General features: G+C 33.1%; 1 pseudogene; it reads right to left on the reverse strand.

Moving 5' to 3' along the window:
• Positions 1–269: 269 nt before the first annotated feature.
• LOC140432162 (uncharacterized) lies at positions 270–8,829 on the reverse strand (annotated as a pseudogene).
• Positions 8,830–11,316: the final 2,487 nt, after the last annotated feature.

Here is an 11,316-nt window from a genome sequence, read left to right on the forward strand (position 1 = left end):
CTATCTACAGATGTACTAGCTTCTCTCTGGTCATAAAATAATTCCTCGATGTACTCTTTCCATCGTCATAGTTTTTGTTCTGTCTCCAATATGATATTTCCATTTTTGTCGAGCAATATATTCGAGGTTCTTCTACTTCCTACTCCGGCTAGTTCTTTGACTTTTTTATGTAGATTAAAGCACTGTTTAAAGCACAATTAAAGATTAAGTACTGCTCCTTCGCAGAAGATAAATATTTAATAAGATTTCGGTTTGTATTACTATTATAATTAAAAAAGACTACTTACCGCTGCTCTTCTCCTAGCTAAAGTTTTGGCCATCTCGTCCCATCATGGAGGCCATACTACCGCCTCCTCCTCTTCCTATAGTACCATAATTACTGCTACCGCCACTACTTGTCGAAGATCCACTATTTTCAGTCGGGGGAGGAGTATTCTAAAAAAAATACAGTTGGAATTTGATACAGTAATAAAATAAATCATGTAACAATTAATATAATAAAAATCGTTAAATTATATTAAATTCTTAAACTTATTAAGCAAAACACAAAACAATCCATAAGTGAAAATATGCGAGAAAACAAGATATAAAGTACATTTGAGAAAAAAAAAGTGAGTAAATTGACATAAAGAACTATAAAAAGGTGGGCTAAATATTAAGGCCTAAGGAAGTACTTAAAGAGGTATGTTCACTGCCGCAGTTAAAATGAGTGGCATTCAAATAAACTAAGGTTTAACAACTCTTTCAGTAGATGGCAGCACGTACATCATATTCTAATATTTTAATTTTCCCGAAATTTACATGAACAGCGACATTGTTGCCAGCGATGCCAAGTACTGGAACTTAACGATCGGTACAGTTCGCTCTCAATTGGCAGTATTTTTCATTGTTAGTTGATATTAGTTGAAATTTCACAAATTCTAATTTCGGATTGGATGATTGGATATAATTTTTGTATCGTGTTGTTGTTTATTTACCTTTGAGGTTAAAGGTGTTACGCGCTATCTCAGAGTTGTTTTGACATAGAATGTTGTTTTTTTACTTTTATAAAGATTTTAAATAGTGTATACTAGTCTTGTTTCCCAATATTGATTGACTGAATATTTTTTAACAAATATAATAACAAGTATTGAAAATAGATGTTAACACTAGAAAGTGTATCCTACTATACACATTTTTAATTAATTTCAAACGTTTACTGATTTTTCAAATTAAAATTTAATAAAAATAATCATATTTTTCTGCATTCTTTTTTGTGTAGACAATTATACGAATAGTAAAAGCTAATGCAATATAAACACAATTTTACTAATCTTTCTAATCATCTTTCAATCTCATATATTATATAGAGGCCATCGCATGTGCAGAAAACAACACTAAACTTTGTTAAGTTGTCTTTAATGGGATTAATTATTTCTGTTGGTAATTCATTCGAGTCTCTAGCTTTCCCAGTCCTCATTTCTTTAGATGTGTTTTCAACTGCATCTCTTGTTATTTCTCATTGTTTTTGTATTTGTTATTTGCATTGTCGCGTTGATCGTTAAACAGTTGTTCTATGTAGTCTTTCCAGACTCTTAATTTTTTTTCGGTGTCCATAATAATGTTTGGTTTTTCGTTCACTAATATGCTGTGTCTGTTAGTGTAACTCTTCGCCAATTCTTTAATTTTTCTATGTACATTAAAGCTATACCTTTTTTATTCCCATAATAGTTTTCCTAGGCTTTTCATTTCGCAGTTTATTGAGATCAATTGCTTTTTTGAGGACGGTCTAAATTTTATTCCCTTTAGATTTATCCTTACTCTTGCAATTAGTGGATTATGATTAGATGATATATTTGCTCCAAGGTATATTTTAATTGACATTATCCTAGTTGTCCATTCTTTACTTACGATATTTAAATTAATAATAACTGTAGTGCTAATTTGGAGTACATTAAATAATTAGTTATGCAGTATAGTCTTAATGAAGATCTTTTCGCTTTAACAGTTTGCAAGCAGTAATTGAATATTGTGTTTTCAATCTTCATGAAATTAACAATAATTCGTATAATTTAAAAATCTCGGTTCTTTCATTATTTTCATAACTGTAATAAGATAATTTTAAGTCGAACGATAAACTACGAAGCGGAATCTTAATAAAGCTTTTCCAGATAAAATCTAATTAGTTCCGATGAAAGTGATAACGTCGGTAGTAATTTCTTCAGATAATGAACCGAAAATGCAATTATTACGAGAGTAAACTGAAAAGTTCTCGGTATGTTTTACCAAATCTCCCAATTTAATTAGACAAACTTTGTATCTCTTGCAGGCTGTCGCGATGTAAATACTTACGGTATAATTACTTAAATCTTCTATTGTTTACCTGAATGATCTCGAATATTATTCAATAGATATATAAAGACCGGTTATTGTTATAGAAGTTAGCCTTAAACTGCATTTTTAGAATAAGGGAACAATTGTGCAAGTACTAAATCTTCTTCCTTCTTGTATGTAGGCTTTAAAGACTGTTTCTTCTTCAATATTAGCCTCCTAAATTGTTTATGTTAATAGTTTTTTTATAATATAAAAATATAAAAATTTTATATAATATAAAAAAACTATTATCAACAAACCCTTTACCGACGGCAGACATCCTAGCCAGTAATAAAGAGAAATATCAAGAGGAATTAGCACGGAAACTAGTAGCAAATACCTTTGAGCACAAGAATATAGATGAACTAGCTGAGAAAATAACTAAAGACATACAAACAGTCACTAAGAAACTTTGTTGCAGAATAAGAAAACAAAAAGAAGCTAAACTAAAACCCGAGACTCTAGAACAGATAGAGAAAAGAAGAAGAACGAACAGAGATAACCCGGACTATAAAGCGCTCAACAGAAGCGTTAAGAAAAATATTCGAAAAGACCTCAGAGCTTATAGAACAAACCAGATTCTTGAAACCATAGAGAACAATAAGAACATGAAAGTACTAAAAACATGTAAATCCGCTGGCAGGAATAAAATCATAAAGATAAAAGATGACCGTGGAACATTGTGCTCGCATAAGGAAGAGATCGTTAGAGAAATCCGAAAATTTTACGAGAAGCTGTATACTTCTAATATTCCGAACCCCGGTATACCAACAAAACATATCTTAAATGTGGGCTCAGAGGATCTCCCTGAAATAATAACATCAGAAATTAGAGCCGCCCTAAAACAAATGAAAAATGGGAAAACACCAGGAGAAGATAAAATTACTTCAGGAATGCTAAAAATGGGAGGCACTGCATTAGAAGAGGCAATGAGAGCATTACTGAATAAATGCCTATTGGAAGGACAAATACCAAAAGCATGGAAAAAGGCGGAAGTCATTCTACTCCATAAAAAAGGAGACGCCGCAAATATAGAAAACTACCGACCAATAAGCTTGTTGTCACACCTTTACAAACTACTAACCCGAATAATAACAAATAGATTGACAGCTAAGCTAGATGCATACCAACCGGTGGAGCAAGCAGGCTTTCGTAAGGGTTTTAGCACACGCGCTATCTCAGAGTTGCAAACAATCCGGACAGTTATTGAAAAAACAATAGAGTACAACATACCACTACATCTGGCATTTGTCGATTATCACAAAGCATTCGACAGTATCGAGAAATGGGCTTTCTTAACAGCATTGGACGACGCCAGAGTAGATTCAAGATATGCTGCCCTCCTTAAGAATATATACGATGATGCTACTTTTCACGTAAAAATAGATGATGATCTGGAAACTATGAAAATAGACCTTGGCAAAGGCGTGAGACAGGGTGACACCATCTCACCCAAGTTATTTACTTTGGCATTAGAAAATGTCTTCAAAAAACTAAATTGGGTCGAAAAGGGATTAAAAATAGATGGAGTATATCTTAACCATTTGCGTTTCGCAGACGACATAGTACTAATAAGCACAGATATCCATGAACTAAAATCAATGCTACAAGATTTAAATCACAAATCGAATCAAATAGGATTAAAAATGAATCTAGACAAAACAAAGATATTAAGCAACAGCCTAGAAAACATCACGATAGATAACATCAATGTAGAAAAGGTAGAACAATATATATATATATATATATATATATATATATATATATATATATATATATATATATATATATATCTAGGACATGCAATTAAAAACGAAAAGGAAAATCAAACCCTAGAAATTAAAAGAAGGACACAATTATCATGGGCTGCTTTTGGGAAGCTGAGCTTCATTGTAAAAGACAGAAAAATCCCAATACACTTAAAACGAAAAACCTATGACACTTGTATACTACAGTCTGTCCCAAACCCTTCTTTCAGTGCGTCACTAATTTTGACGTCATATAGGATTTTAAGAATGTCGAGAATTATTGCATGACATTTTAGTTAAATCTGACAGTTGAAGGATCGTAATCGGCTAGATGTGAAAAGGTTATTTTTTGAAAATGTGGAGTAAAAACTTTAAGAATTCAAATTCTTTTTTAATTTACATATTAGAGGTCCCGTCCTGTATAAAATTTTTTATTGTGCATTATATTGGAACGACAGTTTGTTATAATTCCTATTCTATACACTCCAAGGAAAGTGCTTAATTAGCTAACATTTATTTATGTATTTATTATTATTTATTACAAACACTATGGCTAAAATGTATAGTATTTAAACTACTAATATGAATATTTTTTAGAATAATTTAAAACTTACTTCACAAACGGCAGAAACTGGTAATAAATATGTCCCAGCCTCTTTTTCTAATTGAAAATCATTTAATAATTTTAATATTAGTCTTTGTTCATTCTCTGTATATCTCGGCATGTTTAAAATATTTTTATGACAATAAATACAAAATTCAATTTTCACTGTAAAATGTCTAAAAATACTATCCTGGAATAACAATTATCATTTTATCAGTTGACATTGTCAAAGTATTGTCACTATCGAGACCATCTGCGTCAAATTATATTTATGCGCATCATTGATTGGATATCTATTTAGCGTATTCTAAACTCCGACCAATTATATATCCGCAAGTAGAATTCGCTTTAATATGCAAATACCCGTGAACGAAATATAATTTTCTAAGTTCTATGTATAATAGTCACAGACTCACGTTTTTTTCTGTCACTTCTAGCTTAATGCGTTAGAGAGAATTCGATAAACTGTGACGCACTGAAAGAAGGGTTTGGGATGAACTATACCAGTTGCAACTTATGGATTGGAAACTATGGCAATAACAAGAAAAATGGCAGAACAATTAAGAGTAACTCAACGGGCCATGGAGAGGGCCATGTTAAATATAAGCCTCAGAGACAAAATTCCTAACACCGAAATACGTCGAAGAACTAAAGTAACCGACATCATGGAAAAAATAGCGACATTGAGATGGCAATGGGTAGCACATGTAGCAAGACAAGACACCAACAGATGGTCTCATAAAGTGACATTCTGGAGACCTCGAGAAACAAAAAGAAGCGTGGGAAGACCCAAAAAGAGATGGATAGACGATATAACAGCTGTAGCTGGAAAGCAATGGATGAGAATTGCAAAAGATAGGGAAGCGTGGAAACAATTGGAGGAGGCCTATGTCCAACAATGGATGAATGAAGGCTGAAGAAGAAGAAGAAATTGTTTAAATTATCGTACAATCTTTTTTTGGTCTGCCAATACTTCTTCGTCCGTTTGATGGCTTATCTCGTGCTATTCGTACTATCCTATCCTCTACCATTCTACTAATGTGTTCGTTCCACTCCTGTTACCCTTTTGTCACCCATCCATTTATGTCTTCTATAGTGCATGCTCTTCTTATGTTTTCGATTCTCTCCCTATCCAACAGATTTTTCCCTGATACTCGTCGGAGTATTTTCATCTCTGTTGTTTCTAGTAGTCGTCTCGTTTTAGATGTGTCCGGTCTTGTCTCCGCCGTGTATGTCTAATAGGTCGAATTGCTGTTTTATAGATTCTTGTTTTTGTGTCTTGTCTTAGGTGTTTGTTCTTCCAGATTGTGTGATTAAGAGATTCCGCCGCTTTACTTGCTTTTAAGCTTTGTTGTCGTACTTCTTCAACATCTCCGTAACTAGTTATATCTATTCCCAGATATCTAAACCTTGCTTCCTGCTTTATTATTTTCCCATCAATTTCGATTTTACATCGTAGTGGGTATTTAGATGTTGTCATACATTTGGTTTTTTCTGCTGATATTATCATATTGTATTTGTTGGATCTTAATCTTGATCTTGTATTTCTTAATCTTTGGATCTCGTCTTCTGTCTCGGCGATTAATGCGGCGTCGTCTGCATAACATAATATTTGGATTTCTTTGTTCCCCATTTTGTAACTATGACCTTTACGTGCTGCTTGTATTATTTCGTCCAATATTATATTAAGAGAAGTGGGCTTAACGAGTCACCCTGTCTGACTCCCCTTTGTACTGGTACTGTGTTAGTTTTCCATTTATCTTTCCTATATTCGATTATGGAAGTAGATGTTTTCGATGGTTTGTATAATATTGATTGGTATGTTTCTTTTATACAGTAGGTGTAAGACGTCTTCGACTTGAATGCGATCGAAAGCCTTTGCCAGGTCTATAAAACAGATATGTTGGTTTATTGTACTCGATAGCCTTTTCTGTGTTTTGTCTTAGTATAAATACGGCGTCTACGCAGGATCTTCTGGATCTGAATCCTTGTTGTTCATCTGATAAAATTGTTAGTTTATTGATTTTGGTGGTTAGGACTTTTGTGGTAAGCTTAAGTGCGGTGTTCAGTAGATTCATACCTCTATAATTGTTTGGGTCTTCTTTATCTCCTTTCTTGAACATTAGTATTCTTATGCTGGTTCTCCATGCGTCTTGTATCTTACAGTGCAATATTAGTTTTTGTATAAGTTTTGTCATCTCTAGGGTTATACTTTCTCCTCTGTGTTTTAGAAGCTCGTTGGTTATTCCGTCTGGTCCTAGTGACTTTCTATTTTTGAATGAACTTATGGCTACTTCTACTTCCTGAATATTTATTTCTAGTTCGTGCCTTAATTCAGGTACGTTATTGTGTTGATTATTATTTTCCTTTCCTTTTAAACAGTTCCGTCAGGTATCTTTCTCATTCGTTTGCTGGTATGTTATTGTATTCCTTCAATTCTGCCATTTCTTTCCGTTGGTTTCTTATGAATCTCCATATTTGTTTTTGTGTACTATATAAGTCGCTTTCCATCGTTTTTGTAAACTATTCCCATTGTTCATTTTTTGTTCTTCTTACCAACTGCTTTGTTTCATTTCGTATTCTTCTATAGGTGTGTCGGGATTCTGGAGTATTTGATGTTTTGTACCTCTCGTTTCTGTTTACATTTCTCTTTTATTTCTTTTCTGAACCATGGTGTATTGTTGTTTCTTTTGTTCAGTATGACTTTGTGTTGCTGCTTCTTCAATGTTGTTTTTAATTTTCTCCCAGCTCGCGTTTGTAAGTAGTAAATAAATGTGGTAAATAAGTCGAACCATTATTAATACAATAACAAAATAAGCATATAACATCCAAAAGACCCTCAATTTGATGGTTTACAACTTACCTTACTATTCCTCTTGAGCCTAGCATTTTGTAACTGTGCAGCTAAAGAATTGATTTCGCCACCGTCACTGCTTTGTGACCGGGACATATTCATAGGGGGTGGTGGAGGGGGAGGTGGTGCCGCTGCCGCTGTCATCGGAGGTGGACCAGGAGGTCCTGGAGGCGGTGGCGGAGCGGGAGGAGCACTAACTGTCCGTTGGTGCCCTGTCGTCTGGTTTACTACTAAAAATTTGTATTATTAGGTGAGGATTGAATGTTGGTATCAATATTAACATGTTCATGGATGAACAAAGAAATGGAAATTTTAAATTCAATAAAAACAAGAAAATTAGAATATCTCGGACAAATTACACGTGGAGAGAAATACACCTTGCTCCAACTGATTATGCAGGGAAAGATCCAAGGAAAGAGAAGCATAGGGAGGCGTAGAATGTCATGGCTGCGCAACCTGAGAGAGTGGTACGGATGTACATCAAATGAACTTTTCAGAGCAGCCGTCTCAAAATTCCGAATAGCTATGATGATTGCCGACCTCCGCCGCGGAGATGGCACTTGAAGAAGAAGAAGATCAATATTAATGACATAAAGTTCTTTAACATTAAGCCATCTATTAGATAAGGATAAAAACATCAGTGCAAAGATATGTCTCCACATATATTAGAAAATTCAAGGATTAGGTGAAATATATGTCTAGTAAAAACTAAAATTCAGTCGTATTTTTATTTTGGACCAACTTCTGTAGCTGAGCTTCAAATTAATTCATATTGAAGGATGTAAGAATGGATGAATGAAATGATGTCAGATTTTCATACAAAGAAATGGTCAAAAACATATTACAATTTAAAAATGATTAGTCTTCTCAGATTGTGAAGGTATATAAATATAATATAATAACTTACCTGGAACATTTTGTGGGGGTGAGACAGGACTAGGTGCCCCCATAGGCATAGCGGGTGGCACAGGCACGTTATTAACTTGTGGCGTCATGGGGGAGGTCTGTTGAGGCGACATCAGATTCGAAGATATCCTCCTTTCCTGAAGAATGGCGACGTCTTCGCGGGTCATCGTGCGGTAACCCATATCTTCGTCGTATTGGGGTTGTTGGGGCATTTGTGGCATCTGAGGGGGTTGAGGGGGCTGGGGTTGCATTTGTATCTGAGGCGGTTGCTGCTGAATTTGTTGTTGGATTTGTTGCTGAATTTGTTGCGTTGGAGGGACGTATTGGGGCGGTGGTGCGGGTTGCCTAACTATGTTGCTAAGTACCTGTTCAAAAATAAATAATTTTTAAATTATACCTATATATTAAGGTATGGTTATACCTTATGGTTGAAAGCAATAAAGCAAGACTTGTTAGAAATAGCCGCGAGAGATTGGAGAGAAAAGGCAAAGGATCAGAAAAATGGAGGGAAATAACCCAGTTTTTGGAAGCCAGGGGCATATATATATATATATATATATATATATATATATATATATATATATATATATATATATATATATGTTTTGGATGGGTTGGATTCAATAAGGGGCTATTATGTAACTATTTTTTATCTCGAGCTTTCATAACTCACCAAATAAAATTAGTTTTGTTAATAAATTGCTGCTAAACATATTTCAAAAATCTATTCTAAAAAATTTTCTTATCTAATAAATGGTTCTTAAATTTTGTAATATAATTTGGAAAAACTTTTTTAACACAAAAAACAATTGAATTTATAAATAAATTAGAATAGCGACCAATTACAAATAAGCCTCAATGTCATAAATGCCAACTTAAAATTTTCATTCTTGACAATTATATTGCCAAAAACTAAAATTTTGTTTAAAAATTCTTTTTTATTTAGTAATAAAAAAGAAGATTTATTAATCATTGATAGATTCCTGAAAAAATGTAACAAGTATATGGAAAATTAAATCAAAATGTGACATTTTACTGGTTTTATAAATAAACTATAAAGAAATAATATGATTATAAATTTTGCTTAGATTTTGAATTTCTGATCTTTTGTTTAAATTATTATCACTTCTGCTAATACAAACCATTTCTAAAAAAGTCCGTTTGAATTTATTACTTTCACTACACAAAATTTTAATGTTATCAAAATCCATAATATGGTCTTTGTCGATTACATGCTCTGCTAAAGCACAAGATGGTTTTTTAATTCTACAGTCACTTTTGTGGGAAATAATGCGATTTGACAGATTTCTTCCAGTCTCACCAACATACTCAGCTTCACACTGAGTACAACTAATGCTGTATACTAAATTTGTTTTATCTAATTTGTCTATAGGATACTTAGTTTTGAAATATAAAGATGAAATAGTTTTGATGTTCTTTGTTGCTGTTTTTATATTGTCAATAACCTTTTAATGGTGTTAATAAGTGTTAATGATGGTATAAAAGGTAGTGAATGATAATAGATGTTCTGATTGTTGGATACAATGTTCTGAGATTTAGCAAAAAATGGTGTAGTTATTTATATTAACAATATTAGAAAAAAGCATCCTATGTAGCATATCTGGAGGATAAGAGTTCTCAATTAAAGTCTTTAAAAATCTCTAAGAATATCAAAATAGATAACAAGAACATCAAAACCATATGTCAGTTGTATAGCAAAATAAAACAACCCCTAACCACCCTAGAGACTACAGATGTTGTTTATTGCATTCAATGTACTGAATGTCCATCCACGTACATTGGTGAAACTGGAAGGAATCTGTCTAGCCGTATCATTTCTCATAAGAGTGATTGTAGATTAAACAAACCTACTTGTGCTTTGTGCGTAACTAACACTGGCGAACTTTTGCATGCCGCAAAAGACAGACGTCTGACCTTAAGATAATTCGCCAACGCACTATAGGTGCACGGCACCATAAGAAGAACTTGTGCTTTGGCAGAGCATACTATCGATCTAGACCGTAAGATAGATTTCAACAATGTAAAAATATTAGCCAGAGAGAAAAATAAATTTAAGAGAACTTTCTTAGAGATGGTACATATCAGCAAGAGTGATAATAACAATCTTAATAAGAGATCTGAGATCCAGAACCTTTTTACAATTATATTACAATTTTATATTGACTTTTGACTGAGCTATTTTGCATCTCAGAGTTTTTCTTTGTTTCTTTTCTTTTTTTTAAATTTCATTATTAATTGAATATTTGTGATCAAACTTCAGTTACTAATTCAGTTTTGTTTTGTTTGAGTTATTATTTTTTCTAAACCTATTTACTAAATATTATTTTATTTCGATTCCTTATGTTTAAATAACATTTTTATTTCCCGCTTAATTTCAAGTTGGTGATACAGTTGGTAGTACTCAAAATTGTCCACCCACTTTCTCTTTCTGCTCGTGAAATGTGACTGAAATCAAGCTTGCAACGACGACTGTTTTAACATGTCGTCCTTCATTTTGGTTTTAACTTTTAACGTATTTATTAATTTTTAAAGTGTTTTTTTAACAGTAACATTTTTAAGTTTAGTTGCAACTTCAGTATTCTCATGTTATTTAACGTTGTTGTTTATGCCACGAATCTTACATTCGGGTAAGTTTTTTATAGCCTTTTTTTGGCACCATTCAAATTGTTACAACATAGTAATTTTCTTTGTAGACCTTGATAAAGGTTGCAAAAAACCACCGAAAGCTTGGATTCAGAATAAATAGTACGCCTTAGCAAAGCTCTATTTTTTATTGACTACCGCACCCAAAAAGAAAAAAGTATTTACATATATACTCTGAGATAGCGCGT

The sequence above is a fragment of the Diabrotica undecimpunctata genome, unplaced genomic scaffold (assembly GCF_040954645.1).
Source record: "Diabrotica undecimpunctata isolate CICGRU unplaced genomic scaffold, icDiaUnde3 ctg00003072.1, whole genome shotgun sequence".
Lineage (NCBI taxonomy): Eukaryota > Metazoa > Arthropoda > Insecta > Coleoptera > Chrysomelidae > Diabrotica > Diabrotica undecimpunctata.